This window comes from Somniosus microcephalus, chromosome 24 (genome assembly GCF_052327205.1).
Source record: "Somniosus microcephalus isolate GS21.2 chromosome 24, FLI_Smic_1.0, whole genome shotgun sequence".
Classification (NCBI taxonomy): domain Eukaryota; kingdom Metazoa; phylum Chordata; class Chondrichthyes; order Squaliformes; family Somniosidae; genus Somniosus; species Somniosus microcephalus.
In genome coordinates, this window is record NC_141010.1 from 11735715 (window position 1) to 11749169 (window position 13455).

Below are 13455 nucleotides of genomic sequence, written 5' to 3' on the forward strand. Positions count from 1 at the left end.
AATCATCTAACCAGGCTGGTTAGAGAATGAGATGGAACAGTTTGCTCATTATAGAATAAGTCACACAATATGTCTTGTGGGTAACACTATTGCAGATGGAAACTAATCAACGCTGACAATTGTAAAGTGTTACCCATAAAAAAGAAAGATTTGCATTTATATAGCGCCTTTCAGGACCTCAGGATATCCCAAAGAGCTTTACAGCCAATGAAGTCTCGTCACTGTTGTAATGTAGGAAATGCAGCAGCCAATTTGTGGGCAAGGTCCCACAAACAGCAATGTGATACTGAATAGATAATGTGGGGGGGTTTTTTGGTGTTGGTTGAGGACACCAGGGATAACTCCCCTGCTCTTCTTCAAAGCAGTGCCATGGGATCTTTTACATCCACTCAAGAGGGTAGACAGGGCTTCAGTTTAACATCTCTTCTGGAAGACAGCGCCTCCGACAGCGCTCCCTCGGTATTGCCACTGGAGAGTCAGCCTAGGATTTGTACGCAAACCTTTGGAGTGGGACCTGGACCCACACACCTTCATGACTCACAGGCTCGAGTGCTACCTGCTGAGCCACGGCAGGCCACCAGAAGGTAAGTTAGCATCAATGAATGGTGGTGGAATTAAAAGCTAGTGTACGGGTGCAAAAAGAGAGTTGTCAGGATCTGGAACGCTCTGCCTGAAAAGGCGGTGGAAGCTGATTCCATGAATAATTTTAAAACCGAGTTGGACAAGCCCTTGAGGACGAACAACTTACAGGATCACAGACAATAAGCGGGGGGATGTTCGACTGAGCAGGACTGCTCGTTCAAAGAGCCGGCACAGGCACGACGGGCCGAATGGCCTCCTTCTGTGCTGTAAGTTCTATGAATCTGAAAAAGCGATCAAGGCGGCGAATGGAAAGTTAGCCTATATCTCAAGGGGTCTTGAATAGAAAGGGGAGGAAGTTATGCCCCAGTTGTACAGAGCCTTGGTCAGACCCCCATCTGCATTCAGATTTCAGCTGCACAGAGCTGGAGGGGCAAAGGGTGCCACCAGGGCAGAGACTTGGAGAAGCTCACTCAGATAAGACAGGGTGAGACAGTAAAGTGATTTGAAAAACGAGTTTCATTTCAAGGAATAGAATTGAAAAGCAAAGAAGTTATGGTAAACTTATATAGAACCTTGGTTAGACCACACCACCTCGTCCATAATTATCAATGTATAAACAATTTGGTGCCATTGTTGAAAGATCGGAGACTTTTAAAGCAACATTATGTAATAAAATCTTGAAATTACCGTGTCTATTTGACTTCTTTATATCCCTGAAGGTGTCTTGAGCTATGGACCATTTTATTCTGAAGCACATAAAAGGTCAGTGTGTCTGAGGGGGAGTAGATCAGTGATAGAGCATTAAACTGCTCGATCATAGATGTCTGCAATTCAACTCTGGGCACCCCCTCAAAGCTATAAAATGTCACAAAGAATGAAAGTTACACAAACCTTCACCACTGTGTCTGTAATCATTATAATGAATAATAATAACTGCATGAAGAGTTTGTGCCATTTTTGAAAGAACAGACTTTTTAAAACATTGCTTAGCATTGTTTAATAATTTCTTAAAATGATCCCAACTCTCCAAATGTTCTTTTTATCCCAAATAGTGTTTTATGCTTATGGACCATTTGATTCTGAAGCACAGAAGTTGCTCCATGTGGCTGGGGGTATAGCTCAGTGGTGGAGTGTTTGACTGTTAGATCATAAGGTCCTTGGTTCAAATCCAAGGTGCCCCCATCAATACCCTGGACGCTTCACAAATTAAAGATTTATAATGTAGTCTCTTCCTTCAACACTTCTCTGAGATCATTATAGTCCGTAATAACCTCTTTTCACCAACAGTCAATCCTTGCGGTGATGAAGGTGTAGATTGGGGTTTTGGTGATAGAGGTTGTACACAGCATGCTCCCACAAACTGCAATGAGATAAAAGAAAAAAAAATCTCTTTTTTTGGTAATGATTTAGAAATAACTGTAACCCAGGACAATGGGGACAACGCCCTTGCTCTTCTTCAAATAGTGCCATGAGATATTTTACATCCACCTAAGGAGCGGGTGAATATCCCGCCTGGCTGGAAATGCATTCCAATTAAGAGAGGGTGGGGGTTGTGTGGAAAGCTCAGTGCGTTATCTGTTGAATTAATTGATTGTGAAGATCATGATACGTTTGCAGGTGAGAGGGGGTATAGCTCAGTGGTAGAGCATTTGACTGCTAGATCAAGAAGTCGCTAGTTTTAAATCCAAGTGCCTGCTCATTAACTCCTATATTATCAGGGTGGATGAAAGTTGTATCCACCTCCCTCTGCATCATGTTCATAGAATGATACAGCACTGAACAAGGCCCATTTTGCCAGTGCCATTGAATCTGCTTCCACCACCCTTTCAGGCAGTGCATTCCAGATCACAACAACTCACTGCGTAAAAAATGTTCTTCCTGTCGCCTCTTGTTCTTTTGCTAATCACCTTAAATCTGTGCCCTCTGGTTGCCGACCCTTCAGCCACTGGAAACAGCTTTATTTACTCTAGAAAAACCATTCATGATTTTGAACACCTCAGAATCAGGAAAAATAACTGCATAAATAGTTTGGTGCCATTTTTGAAAGAACTGCGAGGAGTCTTTTTAAAGCAATGTTTAGCATTATCTAATAATCTCTTGAATTTTAAAATACATTACAACAGTGACTACACTTGAAAAAGTACTTTATTGGCTGTAAAGTGCTTTGGGACGTCCGGCGGACGTGAAAGTCTGTCTTTTTTTAAATGACCCCATTAGCTTCTTCTACCTGATGGTATGCTGTGCTTTGGACTGTGTCTTTCTGAAGCACATAAGACATCTGAGTGTGTCAGGGGGTATAGCTCCGTGGTAGAGCATTTGAATACAGATCAAGAGGTCTTTAGTTCAAATCCAGGTGCCCCCTCAACCTCATATATGTTTCACAAATAAGGATTCATAAATGTCATCTTCCTTCACAACTGCTCTGTGATCATTATAGTCAGTAATAATACCGCTTCACAACCACTTTTCGCCCAACAGTCAATGCTTAGAATCATAGTATGGTTAAAGGCCTGTTGAGCCGGTGCCGACTCTCAGCTAGTCCCTTTCCCTGTAGCCCTGCAATTGTTCTTCCTTCAGGTACTTATCCAATTCCCTTTTGAAAGCCATGATTGAATCTGCCTCCACCACCCTTTCAGGCTGTGCATTCCAGATCGTAACCACTCGCTGCATTAAAAAGTTTTTTCTTACATCGCCTTTGGTTCTTTTGCCAAGCACCTTACTTCTGTGTCCTCTGGTTACCGACCCCTCTGCCACTGGGAACAGTTTCTCTCTGTCTATTCTGTTCAGACCGCTCATGATTTTTGAACACCTCAGAATCAGAAAAAATAACTCTGCATAAACCGTCTACTGCCATTTTTGAAAGAACAGCAAGGAATCTTTTTAAAGCAATGTTTAGCATTATCTAATCATTTCTTGAATTTTAAAATACATTAGAGGAGTGACTACACTTCGATAAGTACTTCATTGGCTGTAAAGTGCATTGGGACAGCCGGTGGACGTGAAAGGTACTATAAAAATGATAGTCTTTCTTTTTAAAATGACCCCATCTGCTTCTGATGGCATGCTGCACTTTGGACTGTGTTTTTCTGAAGCACATAAGATACTTGAAAGTGTGTGGGGGTGGTAGAGTGTTTGACTACTCATCAAGAGGTCCCTGGTTCAAATCCAGTGTGCCTCCTCAACCTCATTTATGATTCACAAAGAAGGATTGCTTGTGTCATCTTTCCTTCACAACTGCTCTGTGATCATTATAGTCAGTAATAATAACCACTTTTAACCAACAGTCAATGCTTAGAATAGAATCATAGAATGGTTACAGCAAGGAAGAAGGCTATTTGGCCCGTCGAGCCCTTTTGCTATTTATGTCTGTAGAAGATTTTTGGATTACCTTTTATGTTCGCTGCCATTCTATTCTCATACCCTCTTTTGGGGGAGGAGATAGCGGAAAGGGCTTGCCATAATTTTCCAATCTTCCCCAGATGCATGGGAGGTGCCTGAGGATTGGAAAGTGGCAAATGCGACACCATTGTTCAAGAAAGGGTGTAAGGACAATCCTAGTAACTACAGGTGGGTCAGTTTAACATCAGTGGTGGGTAAAGTTTTAGAAACAATAATCAAGGAAAAAATTAAAGGGCACTTGGAGAGGTTTAACCTAATTAAGGAGCGCCAACACGGATTTGTAAAAGGCAGATCATGTTTGGCTAATCTAATTGAATTTTATGATGAACTAACAGAGAGGATTGATGAAGGGAATACAATGGATGTTGTCTACATGGATTTTCGGAAGGCGTTTGACAAAGTACCACATAGAAGGCTGGTTAACAAAATTGAGGCTCTTGGAATAGGTGGGTCAGTGGCAGCATGGATAAGGAAATGGCTAAAGGACAGAAAACAGCGAGTTGTGATAAATGGCTGTTTTTTAACTGGAGGATGGTAGACAGTGGTGTTCCTCAAGGGTCAGTGCTGGGGCCACTGCTTTTTTTGATATATATAAATGACCTGGATATTGGAATACAGAGTCGAATTTCTAAATTTGCTGATGAAACCAAACTTGAGGTGTGGCAAACAGTGAGGATGATACCAATCGACTGCAACAGGTCATAGAAAGGCTAGCAGAATGAGCAGACAAGTGGCAGATGGAATTTAATACAGAGAAGTGTGAGGTGATGCATTTTGGCAGAAGGAACAGGGAGAGGCAATACACACTTAATGGCACAGCTTTAAAGAGTGTGCAGGGACAGAGGGACCTGGGAGTTAATGTGCATAGGTCCCTGAAGATGGCGGGACATATTGAGAGAGTGGTTAGCAAAGCATATGGGATCTTGGGCTTCATAAACAGAGGTATTAAGTACAAAAGTAGAGAAGTTATGCTGAACCTTTATAAAGCACTGGTTAGGCCACAACTGGAGTATTGCATCCAGTTCTGGTCACCACACTTTAGGAAGGATGTGAAGGCCCTTGAGAGGGTGCAGAGGAGATTTACCAGAATGGTTCCGGGGATGGGGGATCTTAGCTACAAGGACAGGTTGGAGAAGCTGTATTTGTTTCCATTAGAGCAAAGGAGGTTGAGGGGTGATTTGATAGAGGTGTACAAGATTATGACGGATTTGGATAGGTTAGATGGGGAAAGGCTGTTCCCACTAGTTGATGGTAGAAGGACTAGGGGGCACAGATTTAAGGTTTTGGGCAAGAGATACAGGGGGGATGTGAGGAAAAACTTTTTTACGCAGCGAGTGGTGAGGACCTGGAATTCGCTGCCGAGGGAAGTGGTGGAAGCGGAGACACTCAATGTTTTCAAGGGGAGACTGGATAGGCACTTGAGGGAAATAAACTTGCAGGGCTACGGGGATAGAGCGGGGGAACGGGACTGACTGGATTGCTCTACAGAGAGCTGGCACGGACTCATTTATGATTTTGAACACGTTAGAATCAGTAAAAATAACTCTGCATAAACAGTTTGGTGCCATTTTTGAAAGAACAGCAAGGAGTCTTTTTAAAGCAATGTTTAACATTATCTAATAATTTCTTGAATTTTAAAATACATTAGAGGAGTGACTACAATTGAAAAAGTACTTCATTGGCTGTAAAGTGCTTTGGGACATCCGGTGGATGTGAAAAGTGCTATAAAAATGATAGTCTTTCTTTGTAAAATGACCCCATCTGCTTCTGATGGTGTGCGGCACTCTGGACTGTGTTTTCTTGAATGTGTGTGGGGGTGTAGCTCAGTGGTAGAGCATTTGACTGCAGATCAAGAGGTCCTTGGTCAAATCCAGATGCCCCCTCAGCATCATTTATGTTTCACAAAGAAGGATTCATAATGTAGTCCTTCCTTCACAACTGCTCTGTGGTCATCACAGTCAGTAATAATAACACTTCATAACCACTTTTCCCCAAAAGTCAATCCTTGCGGTGATGAAGGTGTAGATTGGGGTTTTGGTTCTAAGAACATAAGAATTAAGTGCAGGAGTCGGCCACACGGCCCCTCGAGCCTGCTCCGCCATTCAATAAGATCATGGCTGATCATCAACCTCAACTCCACTTTCCCGCCCGATCTCCATATCCCTTGATTCCCCTAGAGTCCAAAAATCTATCGATCTCAGCCTTGAATGTAGTCAAAGACTCGCATCCACAGCCCTCTGGGGCAGAGAATTCCAAAGATTCACAACCCTCTGAGTGAAGAAATCCTTCCTCATCTCAGTCTTAAATGGCCTACCCCTTTTCCTGAGACTATGCCCCCTAGTTCTAGACACTCCAGCCAAGGGGAAACAACCTCTCAGCATCTACCCTGTCAAACCCCTTCAGAATCTTTCAATGAGATCACCTCTCATTTTTCTAAACACTAGAGAGTATAGGCCCATTCTACACAATCTCTCATCATAGGACAGCCCTCCCATCCCAGGAATCAATCTCCAATATTCTTTTGAAAATCACTATTGCATTCCAGATCACAATGACTCGCTGTGTGAAGAAATGTATCACATGTCACTTCTGGTTCCTTTGCCATTCCATTTATGCAATGTTTAGCAATATCTAATAATTTCCTGAAATGACCCCATCTCTTCTTTCTTTTTATCCCTGATGTTGTCATGTGTCATGGACCATTTTATTCTGTAGCACAAAAGTTATCGAGATGTTTCTGGGGGTATGGCTTAGTTATAGAACTATTTGGCTGCAGATTAAAAGTTCCCTGGTTCAAATCCATAGTGCCCCCTCATTAACGTCTATGCTATCACAAAAAATGAAAGTTGCAACATATCTCCCGGTACACCATGTCCATGGGTGCACACAGGGAAATTAGGGATAGCATAAGATCCAAGGAGAGGACATATAAATTGGCCAGAAAAAGCAGTAAACCTGAGGATTGGCAGTTTAGGATTCAGCAAAGGAGGACAAAGGGATTAATTAAGAGGGGGAAAATAGAATATGAGAGTAAGCTTTCAGGGAACATAAAAACTGACTGTAAAAGCTTTTATAGATATGTGAAGAGAAAAAGATTGGTGAAGTCAAGCGTAGGTCCCTTGCAGTCAGAATCGGGGGAATTTATAATGGGGAACAAAGAAATGGCAGACCAATTAAATACATATTTTGGTTCTGTCTTCACAAAGGAGGACACAAATAAACTCCCAGAGATGTCGGGGAACATAGGGTCTGATGAAAGGGAGGAACTGAAAGAAATCAGTATTTGTAGGGAAATGGTGTTAGGGAAATTGATGGGATTGAAGGCCGATAAATCCCCAGGGCCTGATAATCTACATCCCAGGGTACTTAAGTGGCCCTAGAAATAGTAGATGCATTGCTGATCATCTTCCAACATTCGATGGAATCTGGAACACTACCCATGGATTGGAGGTTAGCTAATGTTACCCCACTATTCAAAAAAGGTGGTAGGGAGAAAATGGGGAATTACAGACCGGTAAGCCTGACATCGGTAGTGGGGAAAATGCTAGAGTCCATTATAAAAGATGTAATAGCAGAGCACTTGGAAAACAGTGACAGGATCGGACAAAGTCAAAATGGATTTACAAAAGGTAAATCGTGCTTGACTAATCTACTGGAATTTTTTGAGGATGTAACTGGTAAAATAGATAAGGGAGAACCAGTGGATGTGGTGTATTTGGACTTTCAGAAGGCTTTCGATAAGGTCCCGCATAAGAGATTAGCATGTAAAGTTAAGGCACATGGGATTGGGGGCAAGGTACTGACTTGGATAAAGAGCTGGTTGGCAGACAGGAAGCAAAGAGTTGGAATAAACGGCTCTTTTTCCAAGTGGCAGGCAGTGACTAGTGAGGTACCGCAGGGATCGGTCCTAGGACCCCAGCTATTCACAATATATATAAATGATCTAGACGAGGGAACTAGATGTAATATCTCCAAGTTTGCAGATGATACAAAGCTGGGTGGGTGTGTGTGCTGTGAGGAGGATGCCGAGAAACTCCAGTATGATTTGGACAGGTTGGATGATTGGGCAGATGCAGTATAATGTGGATAAATGCGAGGTTATACACGTTGGTGGCAAAAACATGAAGGCAGATTATTATCTGAACTGCAATAACCTGCGGTATTTTAAATTTCCTACTGCTGATAAGTGAAATTGATTCAATCAATAGCCAAACCACCCACACACAACCACACATAAAATAATATACCACCCTCTCTGGTCATCACAGATGGCAATGAGACAGTCTACAGGGAGGAGGTAAGAACCCTAGCAGAATGGTGCAAGTACAACAAACCTCTCCCTCAACATCAGCAAAACAAAGGAGATGATCGTGGACTACAAGAAGTGGCAGGGGGAGGGACACACCCCAATCTACATCGAAGGGGCTGAGGTGGAGAGGGTCAGCAGCTTCAAATTCCTGGGTGTATTCATTATGGAGGACTTAACATGGTCCCATCACATCGACGTCGTAACCAAGAAGGCATGCCAACGCCTGTTCTTCCTCAGGAGACTGAAGAAATTTGGAATGGCCCCCCAGATTCTCACCAACTTCTACCGGTGCACCATCGAGAGTATCCTGTCCGGCTGCATCACTACCTGGTAATGGCAACTGCACCGCCATAGACCGCAAGGCTCTACAGATGGTGGTGAAAGCTGCACAACATACTATAGGAATTAAACTACCTGCTGTCCAGGATATTTACCCCGAGAGGTGCCGGGGGAAGGCCCTGAGAATCATCAAAGACACGAGCCACCCCAGCCACAACCTCTTCGCCCTGCTCCCGTCCGGTAAGAGATACCGAAGTATACGGTCTCGTACCAGCAGATTTCGAAACAGCTTCTACCCCCAGGCCACAAGACTCATGAACAAATAATTTATTATTATTTATTACTGTTGTCTTATTTATTATTACTGTATTTCTATTAGTATTTTTATCATTGCTATGCCATATTTATTCCAATGTTGGGAGGACTCGTAAAAATCAACATTTCATTGTGCAGTACACACGTCTGCTGCATATATGACAAATAAAATTGAATTGAATTGAAATCACCAGTTTCAAGCAGCATCTAGAACTCCAGGAGCAGCACCACAATGCTGCAATATTTCATCTCAGTCCTGTCCTGGTTTTCAGACCTGATTAGGTTCATTATAAGAAAGAAGGGAGATGACAGCACAATTCCCTCCAATACAATGCGCGTGATGGTTACAGCGCCTCGCGGAGACTTCGTTGTTAATATTCAGCAAATTATCGTTACTAACCCTGCCGCTTTAACTCGCCTGGTTAATAATTCGGCTGATAACCAGCCTCGAGCCTAGCTTAGCATTTGAGCAGTCGGCAGATATACTTCAAATCATTTTTATTGCTATTCACCGTTGGACAAATATCAGCAAGATGAAACGTCCCCAAAAATCATCATTCCCAGAATCGAGGAGATGAAAAGGCTGAATAAAACGCGAACGATTGACTTCGGACCATCACTGGTGACACCACTTGTAACCCAGAGTTCAGCAACCCAGACCTCACCTTTGAGGTGCAGTCACCATGGTTATGTTGGCAAACAGGAGCTGCAAAAAGAGCCTATGGTCTGATTCCCGTTGGGATACAGGGAGAACTCCCTCTTCTTCAAAAAATGCAATGGGATCGTTCTGTGCACCAGAGTGGGCAGTTGTGTTCCTGATATAAAGGCCAACGTGTGATTCTTAAAAGTCGAATATTAACATTTACAAATCGGTTAAAATTCATCCTACTGTCGAGCAACCCTCTCTTACATAATATTGTCAAACTCTCTGTTATCTGCCAGGCATCAATCTCTCTCTCTCTCTGCTGCTGAACGACCTCACACTCCCTCACTGGGCCATCCGCATTGCCATGCTGTTTGGTACCCTTATATTCGATAAGGTACTGGTGTGCTCCTAATAACAGTGACCATCTCTGTAGCCTTTGGGCCGTCATCAGGGGCACCCCTTTTGTTGGATTAAATATCGACACCAACGGTTGATGATCCGTCAGTAGTGTGAAACGTTGCCCATGCAGGTAGTGGTGGAATTTTTTTACACCCCACACCAGACTGAGGGCCTCCCTGTCGATTTGCGCATAGTTTCTTTCGGCTGTAGTTAACGACCTTGAGGCAAATGCTATTGGCCTCTCCGTCCCGTTGGGAAATTTGTGTGACAACACTGCCCCTATACCGTACGGGGAGGCGTCACATGCCAATCTCATTGGCATTTTTGGGTCAAAGTGTGCGAGCACTTCCTTTGATGTAATGAGTTGTTTACCCTTTTTAAAAGCAGCCTCACACGCTTCGTCCCAATTCCAGGAGACTCCCTTTTGCAGCAATGAATTTAGTGGATGTAAAATGGACGATAAGTTCGGGAGGAACTTATGGTAATAGTTTATAAGGCCTAAGAATGATCATAACTGAGATACATTCTCAGGGGGCGGGGCCTTCACTACTGCCTCGATCTTTTCCGGGGACTTATGCAGGCCTTCCTTATCTATAATGTGACCACAGTATGAGATACGTTCCTGGAAAAACTCACATTTCTGCTTGTTCGCCCTGAGCCCGTATTGTTGTAACCGCAGAAGTACTCGCTCCAGGTTAGCGAGGTGGTCGTTATCCGTTTGTCCTGTCACCAGGATGTCATCCAGGTAGCATTGCGTTCCTGGAATGCCCTGTAGGACCTGTTCCATGGTCCTCTGCCATATTGCCGGGGCGGACGCCACACCAAATACCAGGCGATTGTACTGGTACAATCCCTTGTGTGTGTTAATCGTTAGGAGCTTTTTCGAGTCCTGCTCCACCTCCATCTGTAAATAAGCTTGACAAAGATCAATCTTCGTAAAGTGTCTACCCCCAGCTAACGATGCGAATATGTCCTCTATCCGCGGCAGCGGATACTGTACCGTGTGCAGGACTGGGTTAATAGTTATCTTAAAATCCCCGCAAATGCGAACCTTCTTTGGTTACCCCGGTGTGTTATTTGCAGATTTCTTTATAACTGGGACGATGGGCGTGGCCCACTCGCTCCACTCAATCTTTGTAAGGACACCTGCACTCTCTAAGGCATCCAGTTCTGCTTCCACCGCTGGCCGAATGGCATAAGGCACCGGTCTGGCCTTACAAAACTTGGGGTTTGCGTCTTGAGCAATAGTTATTTTTGCTCTAATGTCCTTTAAGGTCCCCAGCCCTTGTTGGAACACCTCTGGCGTTTTTGCCAATAGTTTCGACAGCCTGCTTGTAATGGTTGCATCATCCGTGGTGGTCTCTACTTTTAACTCGTGTATCGACTTCCAGTCGAAGTGGATTTTTCTTATCCATTCCCTACCCAAAAGTGGTGGTCCACCGTTTGGTAGGACGTATAAATAAAGTCCTGGCACTTTCTGCCGTTGTATTTAACTGTTACTTGCATTTTTCCCTTCGGGTAAACCTTTTGTCCCGTATATGTTTTTAATTTAATTTCCGTATCCTTTAAGGGAATGCGTTTGAACAGCCTGTTATAATTTTGTTCATTAATTACTGATAGGGCTGAATCCGTGTCCAGCTCCATATTAACTTCGACGCCTGCTACTGTCATTTTAACCCACATTGTGCTGTGGTCCTCCGTTTTGTCTACACCATATAACTTGAGACATCCCAGACCTTTAGGCTCTGCTTTTGTGCCTTCCTGTGACTCGTCTGAGCTACTGTCAGACATCTTATGTATTTTTGTCCTTGCCTTGGTACTGCTCGGATTGCCCCCATGATTGGGTTTCGTACCAGACCGACAAACTTTCGCTATATGCCCCTTTTTCCCACACTGCCGGCATATTTTATCACGAAACCAACAATTACTTTGGTCGTGGGTGGTTTTGCCACAACGGTAGCATTTACCTTTGTGAAATGTCACCTCATGGGTGTCATAGCCGGTTGTGTTTTGTCGTATTTGAGCAGCACCCTGTGCTGCTGCTTCGTGGTCCGATGCTATTTCAATCGCCTGATCTAGGCTGAGCTGTTTCTTGGCTAGCAACCGTTTACGTGTATTCTCATTTAACATGCCACAGACAAATCTGTCTCTGATCGCGTCCGCCAATATGGCTCCAAACTGGCAATGTTTGGACAACCTTCTGAGCTCAGCTAAATAGGCTGCCTGCGACTCATCATTCCTTTGGTCGCGTCTGTAGAAGCGGTACCTTTCCGCTATAAATGGTGGCTTAGGGTTTAAATGTTCCCTTAACGTATCAACAATTTGGGCGTACGTTTTGTCTGCTGGCTTTTCTGGAGTAAGAAGATTCCTCAGCAGACCGTATGTTTTTGCCCCCATAAAATTTAATAAGGTTGCTACCTTTTGGTCATCTTCCACCTTGTTTACTATGCAATAAAGTTCATGCCTTTTGATATAGGCATCCCACTCTTCTGTGTCCTCAACAAATGCTGCCAACCAACCTTCTTTAGACATTTTAAACTGCTGAAGAGCTTTTCCCCTTTTGTCCACTAGATGGCGTGCTAGTCCTCATGGCTCCGTTTGTTCCCCAGATCGCTTTTTTTTTAAACTGCTGAAGAGAAAAAACTTTTCCCCTTTTGTCCACTAGATGGCGTGCTAGTCCTCGTGGCTCCGTTTGTTCCCCAGATCGCCTGCCCGTTCTGGCCCTTGCAGCTCCCATTCCCCGGGAAGGATTTCAGTTTACCTGGCCCTGGGTGGACTTTTGCCCCGTGGCTGGAGCGCCCGTTCAGCCTCTTCTCTCAGCTGCTGCAGCTTCTGTTGGAACCCTCTCTCTCTCTCTCTGTTGCTGCTGCTCCTCCCGAACCTGGAGTGCTGGGCGGTTTCCTTTGGTCTACGCTGGACTCTGCAGGCTGGCTGGTAAGAAGCCTCTCTCCTTCTCTCTCCGTACTGCTGCCGTTCCTTTGTTGCACCGTGTACTGGTGAGTTCGAACCTTACTCGTCGCCAGTGTAAAGTATGTGTCTATACTTAATCCAATAATGAAGAGACAGCTTGGGAGATTCAACGTAGGTCTTTACTTAATACCAACAGGCGGGAACTGAGGGGAGATCAGTACCCACAGTACTATTTATACCCCTATGGCCAGGGGTGGTACTATGGTATCACTACGCCCTACAAAGTAGTGCTGCCCTGGCCATAGGTTTAAAGTAACATACTTATTACATACACAACACCCTCACTGAACGAGGTCAGCCTCTCTCTGTCTAACTAATCCTGGTCCAACTCCCTCTTTTACTGAGCCTGGTCTCACAGTTCTGCTTTACCCAGCCTGGTGAAAGTCTCACCTCCTCTGAGCCTGGTCACAATCTCTCTCTCACTGAACATGGTCAATTTCCTCAGTGTGAAGTGCTTGTTGGGTCAATTTCATCAAACTCTCTCTCACTGACCGTCCTCAATCTCTGTCACTCTAAATAGCGTCAAACGCTCTCTCGGTGAACGTTTTCAATCTCT